The sequence below is a fragment of the Anastrepha obliqua genome, chromosome 5, assembly GCF_027943255.1.
Source record: "Anastrepha obliqua isolate idAnaObli1 chromosome 5, idAnaObli1_1.0, whole genome shotgun sequence".
NCBI classification, from domain to species: domain Eukaryota; kingdom Metazoa; phylum Arthropoda; class Insecta; order Diptera; family Tephritidae; genus Anastrepha; species Anastrepha obliqua.
The window spans coordinates 63260252-63275239 of NC_072896.1; positions in this window are offsets into that span (position 1 = coordinate 63260252).

Here is a 14988-nt window from a genome sequence, read left to right on the forward strand (position 1 = left end):
ACAATTTAAAATGTAATCGACAAGAGCGACACGACTAAGCAGCGGGGAAGAGAAATCATCAGTGGTTTCGCGGGAAAAATTCGCCGGATGAAAAAGTGGGACTTTGACGCAGGCACACAAGCATAGACCTTGTAATTAGGAAAATTGAACTCCATTCTGAAGTAATGCGAAAGCGGTTCCAGGATGGGCGACGGCTCCAAAACAGGGCGAGTTTTTCAGTCCCTGGACATGCCATTGCTGCGACGCCAGTTTTGATGATGAATTTTCAACCTCCTCATCCGCAAACAAAAAAAAAAAGAATTATACAGCCGCCGTAGCCGAATGGGTTGGTGCGTGATTACCATTCGAAATTCACAGAGGTCGTTGGTTCGAATCTCGGTGAGAGCAAAATTAATAAAAACATTTTTCTAATAGCGATCGCCCCTCGGCAGGCAATGGCAAACCTCCGAGTGTATTTCTGCCATGAAAAAGCTCCTCATAAAAATATCTGCCGTTCGGATTCGGCTTGAAACTGTAGGTCCCTCCATTTGTGGAACAACATCAAGACGCACACCACACATAGGAGGAGAAGCTCGGCCAAACACCTAACAGAAGTGTACGCGCCAATTATTTATTTTTTTTTTAACATATATATGAATATATGTATGTATTGATGTATATATAAGTTAAATAGCTCTTTCATGAACAGCGCTCGTAAGCTTCAGAATAAAATCAGCATAACCTTTTAAAGTTTAAAAATACCACAACAAGGTCTTCCTCTTTCATTTATTTATATGAAATCAGCTTTGCTAGTAGGGCAAATTCTATTCATCGAAGTGTAAAGTCATAAAAATGTGGTTTATTTTCGAAATTATATGCTAATGGCTAAGTGCAAATTTTTATGTATCTGCGACTGCTTATCTTAATTTCATAAGCAATTAAAAAGTAATAAAATGTTGAAAAACTCTATTACCAAAATGCAGTTACCTGTGTATTGGTGTGGTGCTGTTGAAAGGTTTCTTCTATAATTTGGTTATCAGCCGAAATCTCAGGCTGTATGTTAGGACTTGTTTTACTGCTGCTCCAATATATGCGTGTCCGCAAATGCAAATTTTTTTAAAGACAGAATGGACAGCTAAATTAAAAAGCAATCACGATAATACATAAAATTAAGTTGAGTTGATTTTTATTTTATATCTGAATTAGAAAACTAGATTGGTAGATTTATGTTTATTTCTAAATAGAAATTCAACGACGTAAAAATTTTTTTTAACGTTTAATTGAATGGTTTTTTTTCGTTTGTGTTTTTTTTTTGTTTTGCAAGAAATCCGCTTTGGAATATGGAACTTATCTCTATATTTGAGATTTTGTTGTTAATGGAATTTACACTATTTCTCGCTTTTAGTGCAGGGATTGTAAAAACTTGAGAATAAATACAAAAAATGGTAACCAGTACTCGGCTTCGACCCGCATCAACTTTTAATAAAATAAATGTGTTTTGATTCCTAAATTGGTAAACTACAAAGGACTATTTGTCACTTAGAATTAGCAGCGCGGTATGCTTGTCCGAAATTATCAAATGTAATTTGTAAAAGTAATTGGCGACACTTTCACTTTTTTACTACAAGCTTTTCTCATGACATAGCAGGGCTTTATTATTATACAGGGCAATGGCATTTTTAGGGACAAAATACCCTTCGTATAGTGGGACTGTAGTCTAGTAGGACTGTAGTAGAGAGACTTATATAGTAAAACCCACAAAAATTTTTCCTGTCTTACTGAACTTTTCTTTTATGGGCATATTAAGTTTCGGATGTTTGGCTTGAGTTGTTTTAGAATAAGTGAAGAAAGAGTTAAAATTTATATCAGAGCGATTTAAGTCGTTTTGGTACATACCACAAAATTTCATCAAAAATAATTTTGTAAAACATTTTATCGCATTAATTCTCTTACGAAAGGGTACCGTGAGAAAATCTTATCTTAAAGGTCGACAGAAAAGGGAAAACATATTTGTTTTATTTACTATTCAAATGTATTCCCCTCAATTGTCTATTAAAAGAGAGTACAAAAGTAATTTGGAATTTCAAACAAAAACGAGAAGTGGCTTAGAGCATTTGAGTGAATTATTTTGAACTTGATTTGTAGTTGAAAAACGAAACATTTGCATAGAAGACACGCAAGTGGGTAAATTTTTGTTTTGGCCCAGACTAATAAATGGTTATTCAAGTAGAGTATCAACATTAGAAGAACTGAGACCAATACTGGAATAAGGTTCGGCAGCTTGAGTTCTGGTTATTAGTTTTGCACAGTTAAGGTTAAAAAACTCTTTCGTTGGATTGGCGTTAAAAAGCTGAATAGATATGTAATAGGTACATCAACCTGTGCATGAATACACTAGTTTCTAGACAATCACGTTCAAATTTTCAGATCCCCAAATAAGGTAGTTTTACATTTTAATAAAGCTGCTGAGTTGAAAATACACTCCGTCAGAAAGGATGATTTTAATGATTTCAACAAATGCACTGCTTGTAAGTTTGTAATATTTCTCAACAGTAGGTATTCATGCGCAAAGTGATTCATTTCCCTTTGTGAAGATATGCTATTGAGTTACAGTCAACATGTCCATTATGAAAGAGCTGCCACAGTCAAAATAACAAGTGATCCAAAAATCCACTCTATGAGCCACTCTGAATATCCCAAAAACTCAAAGGGTTAATATTAGTAAAAATACTTTTTAACCGGTTTTATATAAAGTGACTTATTGAGGATGGTTCCATATGTAGAAGTCCACGCAAGTGGGGAAAGTTACTGATAGCCATTCACTTGGGAGTGGCCAGGACGATTCTTCTTCATATGGTTCAAGCAGCCTACCACGTTCGGGCTATCCTCTGGGTAGCTTCCGAACACCTGTTCGGGAGTGAGCTAACGTGAGAAGGCGAAACATTCCAGGATAGCTGGTCTGCGCAAGATTTTTGAGCCTTTGCACGTTGGCAACGGCGAATATCGCAGGCGATGGAACGATGAGCTGTATGAGCTTTACGACGACATAGACATAGCGCAGCGACCAAAGATCCAGCGGCTACGTTGGCTGGGTCATGTCGTCCGAATGGATACAAACGCTCCGGCTCTAAAAGTATTCGATGCGGTACCAGCTGGTGGCAGAGGAAGAGGAAGGCCTCCTCTACGTGGGAAAGATCAGGTGGAGAAGTACTTGGCTTCACTTTGTGTGTCCAACTGGCGCCGGTTAGCACAAGAATGAAACGACTGGTGCGCTTTATTAAACTCGACCAAATTGCGGAAGCGGTTGTAGCACCAATTAAGAAAAAGAAGAATTATTAATAACAAAAAAATACTGTCGCACACTTATTTATCGATTGTGAGTATATACTTGTGGTAGATCAACGAAATTTCACAAAACGCAGCTAATTCTTCGGTAAATGAAGTTGAATTGATCTCCAAGAAGGCATATATCCGTACGTGCAAGAGACCTCATTGCCTACTGAGACCGATAAAAATTACTGCTCGGCTGTAGTCAAGGGTTATAGTTTCTCTTTCATATTTTCCACTATAAGAACATTCAACAATATGATGGATCTTACGAAAAATCCTCAGTTTTTGTACTATATTACTTTCATTCGAAAGAGAAAGTTTAGTTCATCTATATGTTATATGGTCATTCATTTAAAAAACCCTTTTAATGCAAATTTTATTTATTTCGGTGTGTAATTGTACCAAAAATCTTTGCAAAAACTTAGATTGCTGCAATTTCCTTTGTTTTATAGCAGTTGGCGTATTTCTCTTAAATTACACTAAACAGTAGTTACTACTGCTTCGGTCTAACGAAAAATCCAAAAGACATCATTAACACATTTCCCAGCCAGCGAATGCGTACATGCGAAAACTCAAGTTCGCTTCTTAAGTCTTTTGTTTGAAGCACTTGTGACTCTTTTTTGATTACGAAAAGGTTGGTCGTGAAACTCTTTGTTGAGTGAGCCTGGAACATCAACGAAAATTGCGCAAAATAATCATGTAAATGTAAAAACAGCAACAAGCAAAAATTAATGTACAAAGTAGAAAAAAAAAATGCAAAAAAAAATTTAAAAAAAATGTTTTTGCCTAACCCACGCAATTTCAACATATGCCATTTTCGCAAGAAGCGACGACAAAGATACTTAAAGAAGTCACTAATCACCATTGCAGGCATATTAAGTATTTAAATTTGAATAGGAGGCAAATTAAAAGCGAAACCGACATTTCATTCCGTACACGAATGGAGCGGAGAGTTCAAGGGACCTTGACTGCTGCTCGGGACTTGTTACAGAACATCGGCTCAGTCAATAAACTTCAGGCCACCAAGCGCGTTAATTTATGCCAATCTATAACAATAATTTAGACAAGAATTGCATGTTTACTTTTTTGAGCCATACTATTGTTTTTGCGCTCCCTGACAAGTTAATTAAATATTAATTTTTTCTTTCAGTTAGTCGATTCAGGCAAACAGTTACCATTTTAGGTTTGCGCTCATGCTTGTGTTGAACTTCCACGCACTATTTTGTGGTATTTGGCTGTGGCTACTGTTTTCGAATTCTACAACAAATAAATTGCGAATGTACGTAAGTATGTACATATGCAAGCATTTGCTACGATTGTGCGTGGATGTGCCCAGCATGTGTCTGCTTGTAGCTATTTCATCATCAGCATATTTCTGTATTGTTTTGGCTTCCTTTGAAGTAAATTAATTTACGATAAAATCAAAATTTTCATTAAAAGACAAAATCATATCTCTAATGTGTAGCTTTCAGCGACGCTAATAAATTTTAAGCCGCCGGCAGCTTTGCTTTTGGTTGCGAATTATAGAAAAGACATAGAATTTGCATAAAAGATTTTGTATTTAGACAACCAATTATAAGCGATTGAAGAATCTGTAAAACAATTTCACAGCCAATTGAAGTATGCTTGTATTTTATCTTACGATCTGCTGAACTACTGTGGACTTCCGAGATACTTATCCCATATATTTATTTCATTCGTTTAGTGTGTAAAATGAGTGACTATTATCTTTAACTAAATTTGATGGAAGTTGTCATTTCATGAACGATTTTCAACTATTATCTTTAAGTTGAACTTTAAAGCTTCCTGTTGAGATTTCATGACCCATTGACTTGTAGATCACAGCTATCACGATCGCTGACTACTTGTTTTAAATTTAGTTATAATAAACCGCGGACAAATTATTAAAAATTGACTAAAATTAATCGATCGTTGCAAGGGAGCCCACATACAGAGGACATCGAGATCCATTTCTACCAAATTTTCAAAAAGTGTTAACTTCTTAAAGTTGTAATCACTCACATATATGAAAAATCTAAAATTTGAAATAATAGATATGCAAGGTACAAAAAGTTTCTAGTCACACCAAAATCAAATGATTTTGTTTTTATTATGAACTTATATATTATCTGCTCCAAAGAAGCCATTTTGGAGTCAGGAAAATATGACTAAATAATTTTGTATTGTATCTATTTCTCAATTATTTAAGAAATAAATGTATTATTTTTTAGATATTTCTTGTTGCCTCCGCCATGGTTATTTCAGTCTGAAAAGCTCTGAATTAAAATAAAATTTTGTCCTTAGGACACGAGAAGCAAACGAAAAAATGAAACTAAGCAACTTTATTTATGCTGAGATCTAATTCTTTGCTAGTAACACTGTGCAGCAGTAAAAAGGCAAGAATTCGGTATAGTAATTTTGAAAGAGGAAGAGGATAATACTGTCTCCAAATATCACAATTTTTCTTACATTGTATTAAGGGTTTCCTAACTTGGCCTTAAATAGATCTAAATTATTTGAAAAAACTCGTACTAAACTACATTAACTATTAATATTGTCTTTAATAGTCTACAATAAAATCAATTCCCATAATTTCTTCAAACATTTCAACCCGATACTTTTTGCCCTCGTGGCCCATTTTAACCCTTATTTTCAAAAATCAGGAAAATATTAAATTTATAGAGTCGGCAAATTTCAGTAGAGGTCTTCTCAAATCAAAAAAGTGTGCAATAACGGACAAAAGTGTACGACTAATGAGTTTGTAACACCATTAAATCTGGCATTAAAAAATTTAAATGACTGTTTGACTGAAAACAAAGCTAATTCTGTTCCCCATGAGCTACTTTCATAGAACTCTTTCTGCTCTGCAAAACTATGTTAATTGTCTTTTTGAAATATTTGATTAATTACTAGTTTTGAGGCTTAGAAATGGAGGTAAAATCAACCAGGAGGCAAATATCAACATTTTCGACACCAGCTCTTTTTTACTTTTCATCGAGGTCAAAAAACAGCCGAAGCAGCCCGGGTCATTTGCGACGTGTACGGAGAAGGTATCATAGGCGAGTCTACAGCACGGAAAAGTGTAACAATGAGCCTGTGTGCCTTACGAGCTCAACGAAAAAAAAAATCCCTTTCAAATTTCTTCTCAGCATCTCCCCCGCCATTGAGCAACACGCGGTCATAAACAGCGCTTTTTGTACCGAATCGTCACATATGAAGGAAAGAAAGGAGTGGGTGGCTCCAGAAGATACGCCAAAGCCGAGATTCAAGCCGGATCTTCATCCAAAGAAGATCATGATATGTGAAACTGGTAGGGCATGATGCACTGGGAAAAGGTCGAAGAGAATGCCACGAGGTCAAATATCTCGGCACATTTAATGAAAGAACGAGAAGAGCTTGGCATGAAATTAAATAAGCCATATTATATCATTGGAAAGCACTCAAGCTTATCAACAAATTACTTATTCACAAACAAACATTAAGACCGGTTCGGACTTACGGTATACAATTTTGAAGATGAGCTAGCCAAAACTGCATCAACTCCATCCAATGTCCGCGAAACAAAATACTGCTGAGCATATCAAACGCACCTTACTATATTAGAAAAAGCGACCTTCATCGTGATCTTGGCATACCAACTGAGCTTGAAGTAAATAACCAATTTGCCATAGCTCACAAACAGCGAATAAAAAATCATATCAATGGTGCAGCATCCAGTTTACTCCGGCTGAATTCTTCTCGAAGACGTCTAAAACGCAGACTTTATGGTGGACGAGTAGCAATTATATTGCAAATTACTTCTCAAAACAAATTGAATTTTCAAATTAAAATTGCTCATTAGGATGCTTCTATATTTATATGCCAAGTGCAGATGTACAACGCTTCTAACCAAAGTCTAAGAAGTCTGTGAATTTGAATTTTTATTTAATCTGCGGTTACGGGGTAGAGATTTCACCTCATTTCTTAAAAATATTAATTAAATCAAATTAGATTTTTGAACGGCTTTATGATACATTTAAGCCATTGAGGTGGAAGAACATTTGTACATTTGGTAGGGATGTCTAAGAAGAGTAATGGTGGTAAGTGTTAACAGTTACTGCAAGTACTAAAACTTGAAGTACTTTTCCTGGAGACTACGAGACTCCAATATTGTGTTTCATAATCGCTTGCCTTCGAGGAGCATTACGAAACAAATTAAGTCTATGGAGGGCGCTCATAAATGTTACACTTATGTGTAACTAAATTGACTTAATCAGCCCATTTTTATATATGGAATAATCTGCAATAACGGAACTGGTTGTAAAACATGCGTCAGTGACTTTTAATTATATACATGCGCCTAAGAGCCTGAGCTTTATTTATAAAACTTTACGAAAAGTAAATCATTATATTTACAACAGTGTGCTCAGCTGAAATGATGACAGAAGCAACGACATTTATCGTTATTTATTATTAGTTACATTTGAACTGGCATATGGCATTTCAACTTGAATTATCAACTTCAGCACTTCTCAGTACTCATTGTCATAAATACTTATTTCTGAGACTACCACCTTACCGCTTAGTTATGTACTGATGGCTGAAAGCATAATAAGCCCGATTTATATGCATATCTGCATATGCTAAGTACACATCAAGATGTACAGGCAATTTAGTGTGGTCCTAAATTTGTTAAAATGTGTTGAATTTTTAAAAAAAATTGTGTAAGGCCTAACTCGGAAGAGTAGGGGATCTGTGGCAAGAATTATTGTCTTGGGTAAATAATTCTGCATTGGTTATAAGCGTTTAATGATAGTGGATATTTACTGAGCGCTGATACTTGCCTGAGCTTCACAACAGGATTACGCTCTTGTTCCCAGGAAACAGTTAGAATCTAAGAACTGGCCAACTTCCACTTATTCAATGCAAACATGAACCCAGTTGTTCAGGGTGTCCGATTGCTGTGATCTAGTACCTAACCATATAGAATTCGATTTTCACACTAAGAAGTGAGTTAAGCTTTAGAGTTAGGACATTGCGGAGTATTTTCTCTGTAGCTGTCCAGCGTTTTCTGGAATCAGACTTAGGCTATTGGAATGCGATGTCCTGAGTACGGATAAAGCTTATGAAAAATCCTAAGCGTTTTTAAGATGAGAAATTATTTTCGTGGGAAATGCGCGAATACAATTGTTGAATGAAATGCGAGCGCATTCGGTGTAAGTTTACAAGTGATTTATTTATTCCTGAGTTCAAGTTTTTATAGTGTCTTAGCCTAACGGATTAAGTTCAAATTTATGTAATTAGAGTAAATATGTATTGCTGTATTACGTTATGTGATATAGGTATTTATACATATTATATATAGTGCTATTTTTAAATTCATATACAAAAATTCAACAATATTTTTAGAACACAGTAAGCTAATATTGATACGTTACGAGAAATTAGGGAATTTAACAAATTATGATAATAATGATTAAAATTAAATTAAATATATACAATTAAATTAATAATTAAAATTATAAGCCATTAGGCGTAACAGTTTATACTCCTATTCTGGACCTCTTAAGATTCATCAATGAATCCAAAAGGTTCGCGGAAGAGTAACCTCAAATAAATTTTTCAGGCTTACTATATATTCCTGTCTCTTTATTACTTCCACTGTAATCTATCCGATTGTAGTACAATGATCTTGCAGACTGAGTGCTTGGACTTTTCGAAGTTTCTCAAATCGAATCTAATCAACTCTAGAAACCTAGTAGCTGATCTCAATTACTAATCCTAAATTGGTTCTTGTATTTACCGCTCTGGATTTAGCGGAATGATTATTCTATCGCTGTTAACATAACGTTTCCTTTTACTTCATGAACACTGTCCTGCTTAATTCCAATTTAAGTTTCACTTTTGCATAAATTAAAAAATTTAGAACCAGCCTAATGTACAGTGTGCCTCATTGACTGATTATCAGCAATATTTGCAGTTTGCAGAGCACTTTAAGAAAATGTATGCTCCATGCAACGTTGCACATTCTGCTCGACAGTTTAAGGCGTTTGCCACCGACAATACGCAACTGGTTTCAAATATTTTATGATTATTTTCTAATTGAACTTTTAAACGTTTGTGGCAGCATTAGAGAAATCACAAATAAAACTTGTGGTTGCAATAGAAAGAGCGGATAAACAGTTTGCGACTTTGATGCTAATTTGTGCAGCTTTCTATACTCACATACACATGTTCACATTTTGTAGTGGTCGACCCAGAAAGTCGATAAAGGAGGGTATTGGTTGATAAATCTTTGATAGATGTTTTATTCTTTAATTTATTTAAAAAACAAAGAAATTGGGGCGATTCATATTTGGCTCAGAAATAAGTGATTTATCCATCCGATTTTGTTCATATATGATCCAATTCCAAATTCTAATTAGCTTTTCTTTTGCATTTATCTTCTTTTCGCATTTGCAAAATTTTATTCCATTTTAATTTCTTTAATATTTCATTGAGTGGTTTTTACAATGAAATTAAAAAAATTCTACTAGATGTCAAAATGCCGCAAACAGAAGATTTTTTAAAAATTACAAAACAATTCGTAAAACTCAGCATTAAGTAAAAAGATTTAGCTAGCAAACATTATTCACCTGCTGGTAAGCTTTTTTAAAGATTAGTTTGTGCAGTTATCTTGAACAAAAGGATTAGTGAGATATCGCATTATTTTTATATTAAATTTAAAATAGTTTTGAAGTATAAAAGCAAAATGGTGCCATGTAAAAACCAATTTAAATTGAAATAAAAAAAAATTACCGGAAATGTAATATTTTCGTTCCACTTGAGGTAATAACATCAACATTTTTAATTGAAATGGTTGCAAATGCCCATAAATTCCCTTTTCAGGGACATGTAGAAACATGGCAATTATGAACGAAAGTATTGAGAGACCTCCGGCGTATTTTTTGACCCTAAGCTCATATTTTGAGGATGTGTTTAAGATTTCAAGCATACAGTTATTTATTACTCGACCGACAACATGCGCTCTATGGCGTTCCAAGTGAGTTTTCATTATTAGGTATTGTTATCTTTTGTGATTTTTAGGTATTTCAATAAATTATATTCCAAGTTTTCTTTTCACATTTTTTTAGCGTTCTATTGTTTTTTTAAATTAAAAATCAACGTAAGTTTCTCCTAAAATTTAAAAATTTTTAATAAAAAAATGCCGAAACTGCCTTATTGTTAATGTTTCTTGTTCAATCAGAAACCATAAGTACTAGGTGGCGCAGAATTATTATAATCACCCTGTCGGAAGATTTATAGTTAGTGCAAATGGTAGAGTCAGTCAATCATATTGGACACTTGCAAATTAGACCAACCGCAGTATACAAGCAGACAAGCAACGCAGCACGTAAAGGGCAAAAAAAAGATCGCCATCATTCAAAATAAGTTTTTTCGTATGGTTTAGTAAAAAATTCATTCAAAATAAAATCAAAAACGTGTGTGTATAAAAAATTGGGGTTTATTAAATTTAAACAGCACAATTTTGCTTTTATTTTTTCTTTTGTCACTTCATCTTAAGTTACCCTCTAAGCTTTTTTTTAAACAATTGTAGAAGTACAGGAAATATTAGAAAACGGCAAAACAAAATTAAAAAAAAAACCCGCAGTGAAGGGGTTCGGCCTCCCCTAACCAATCTCGTTGACACCTCTTGCATAAGTACATTAACTCCAATAAATGTTGTAGGAAAGAAACTCCAATTGCTGCTGAATGCTGCGACTTTGTTTAACATTAATGTGTCAATGAAATGGTAACCAACCTTCGTAGCTTGCAACTTGAAACGTTGTTACTCAGCCACTCAGCCACACAGTTGTTTTTGTTGTATCTATTTTACTCGTAATTTTTGATATTAAAAATGTACTTACGCTTCATTGGCAACTGGTTGCTATTACTCGTACTCGTACAAGTGAGCTTCTGCTTATACCTTTTCCACTTTCGTTGTTGCATTTTAATGCTCGTTATTATTGTTGTACGAGTATTGTGTTTGTGGATGATTGTACGTTTGATGATTGGGAAACAGTTGATCATGTTAAATACGTCTGATGTATTTGATGAAGCCATTTTTTGTTAAATTTTTCCGTTTACACTTTTGACTTTGATTGTTGTTGTTTGAGTTCTCAAAGTACTGCGAAAAACACAGATTATAACTACTTCACTGAAGTTTATTCAAGCTGATGAACTGCCAATAGAAGTGGCCGCAAATTTACCTATTGGCACCAAGTAAACGCTTATGCACACATGCATATATTTGTATGTACACAGGTGCTCACGTGTGCATCAGGCAAATGTGCCAATAAAAATGTTAATGTACGAAAAAATATTCCTTAAATTAGAATCTTTAATTTTATCTGTTTTCATCTTAAAATGTCTATGTTTACTTTTTTCAGTTATTGTATTGTAATAAAAAATTTCCATGATTAAAGTCATTTGATAGCTTAGTGAAATCGTTTGCAGTATAGCTAAAGCGGTTTCACTTTTGTGAAAAACTAATTGCACACATACATGCACAGACGTGCATACAAATAAATATATATGCGCTTTTATGGATGACATATACATACATACAAGCTGACAGCTATTATTGAAATAATGGAATGTGAAGAAAATTGATTACTCATTACTTTGCATTATTAACCAACAAAGTCGGACTTTTAGTTGCAGTTTCTGAATTGCAAATATATGGTAATTTATGTACACGAATTTGTTACATACCGGCGACAAATACGTATCAATGCAAAGTGGGGCATCAGTAAAGAACCTATGCGACCATATGAGTATAACCATTTAAGTAAATCATATATAAATTATATGAATTCAATGTGATTAGAGTTAGGTGGGAGTATTGATATACGAGTATCGATATGAATTTTTTCATTATAATCTGATAGATGATTTTATAGCATTTATTTTTTGAACCTGATATCCGGCATATTTCCGCCGCATATTTCGGCGTATTTCGATCACTCCAATTTTCGACTATTTTTTCCAATAAATCTGGCCGTATAACGTCAATGATTAATGTTGGCTTAAGTATTGCAATAAATCGATTGTTAAGCGCGCTATATGGCAAGTTGCGCCATCTTGTTCGCTGAATTATATTTTTTTAATTTCAGTCAGCATAGCTCGATAGCGCTCACCGTTCACCGTAACAGCAGCTCCTTCCTTATTTGGAAAGAAATAAAGACCGCCGCCAGGGCTCTATGAACTGTGCGAACAAGTTTTTTTTTTTTTTTCAAATTAAATTTCCACGATTTGTAAGCTTTGTTCCGGCCTTAAACGATTGATGACTGGTCAAACCTTACTGAACAGAAATGTGAATACATATCCTATGCAATTATCAGCTGTCAAATCGTGGTTATCGATATCGATCGCTAAAAAAAACCGATACAAAATGAGTTTTATTACACTGAACGACAAAACCAAAGTTTTTCCGAATTGACATAACGCACCTTCCTTACAAGACAATTATTGTGCACGTTGGCTTTTTTTCATTTCAAAACTTATAGTAAATTGTAACTTCGAGGCACCCTGAATCGAGTTTACTCTAAGACTATAATATCCACATCCGTTGTGTCACAAGATAGTACAGTGGCGCAGAATTTTTCGATTCGTTTATAAATTACAGTGTTCTCTCTTTTAAGCGGACATCTAAGGGACTGAAAAATTTGTTCGCTTATGGGAGGTGCACGCTTATGACATAAGTGTGAACAAATTTAATAATATGCTATGAGAGGGTTAACGTGTCCGCTCAAGTGAAAAAATTTTCTCCATTTAAAACTAAACAAATTCTTAAGGATTTGTGATATGTACTGGAAAAGTGGCAACCTATGGGTCCGCTTAAGAAAAGTGTCCGTTAGAAGAGAGTGCACTGAAGTTATATTCAGCTGTTAATTATCTGCTGTATGTCTACTTTATGGCTTCGATTTTCAGGCTGATTTGGAAAGGTTGTATTTGGGGTATGTAAAAATTATTCTTCTTCTTTTGATGAAGTGAATGATCTTGGAGCCTTTCTCGATTCCAAGTGTACTTTTGTCACGCACAGCAATTATACTATTTCCAATTCGAATTTTATAGGAAAGATAGTAACTTATCACAAATTTACTTTGAATAGGAAGATAAAGATATCAAATGAATAGTGTTTGCAAAGCTCAAACATTTTTTTCTTTGTTTGGTGTTACCACAAGTTTTTTATTGCAAAACTACTACCTGTGGCACATTTTTTGTTTTTGAATACTAAAATATGGCTATCGAATAAAAGGGATTTAAACAAGTTTTAACAAAAAATATCGTTAGCTGGTATTGCCACCTATAGGAAATCAATAAATATATTACAGAAATACAGAATATAGATATAAAAACGTCAATGTAAAGGTAAAGATGGTTTTCCGGCGATACAACGGCGTTGCCATATCATCTTAAAGATAAAATTTAAGAAGCGGCTACGGGTGCCATGCAATACTACTGTGGGCAAAAAGTAAGGTAAATTTGGTTGTAAAATGAAAAATCTTTATTTATTCATGTAAATCAATTTCATCCCCTTCCAAATAATCCAATCTCGGTGAAATACACTTATGCCAACGATTTTTCCTATCCCCGAAATATGCCAAATAGTCCATTTCAGGTATAGCCATCAGCACCTTCTTCGATTCAGCTTTTATCTCCACAATCGACTCGAAACGCGTTCCCCGGAGTGGTCTCTTGAGTTTTGGGAATAGCCAGAAGTCACACGGAGCCAAAACAGGCGAATACGGTGGTTGCGGAATGATATGCGTGGAATTTTTGGCGAAATGGTCACGAAGAACGAGTGCAGTGTGAGACGGTGCATTATCGTGATGCAAAAACCAAGAGTTGTTGGCCCATATTTCTGGTCTTTTTAGACGAATTGCTTCCCGTAAACGACGCATAACACTCAAATAATATTCGTTATTAACAGTTTGGCCAGTGAAAGGAATTCATAGTGCACCACACCACGAAAATCGAAAAAACTGTCATCATGACCTTTATTTTCGGTCTGGCCTCGCCTTTAGCATGATATTCGCTTGATTGGTCGGTTGTTTCAGGGTCGTAAGCATAAATCCAAGTCTCATCTCCCGTAATGATGCATTTGAGCTTGACCCGATAGTCTGAAAGCATTGTTTCACACACATCAACGCGACGACTTTTTTCCAAGAAAGTGAGAGTTTTCGGTACCAAACGAGATTTGACTTTTCGTAGGCCCAAATGGTCTTTCAAAATGGTTTTCACAGATCCTTCTGATATTCCGATCATATCAGTCAACCGACGATTTTTGAGCACTAACTCCTTCACTTTATTGACGTGTTGGTCATCTGTTGACGTCGATGGTCGTCCGGAGCGCTCCAAGTCATCAACACGTTCTCGACCCTCTTTGAAGTCTTTGTACCACTTATAAACATTTTTCTGCGACATGGTCGAATCACCAAATGCCTTCTGCAACATGCTAAACGTTTCCGCAGCCGAAATTTCATTCTGCAAACAAAATTTGATGGCACTTCTCTGCTCAATCAAATCAGACATTGCAAAAATCGAAAAATGCACTCTTGGTCGTTTGGTAAACACAAGCATAAATATATTACTGATAATGACATTCACATGAAAGTAGGCTCAGATGTTATTAATAGTGCTGCCAACTCATGAAAA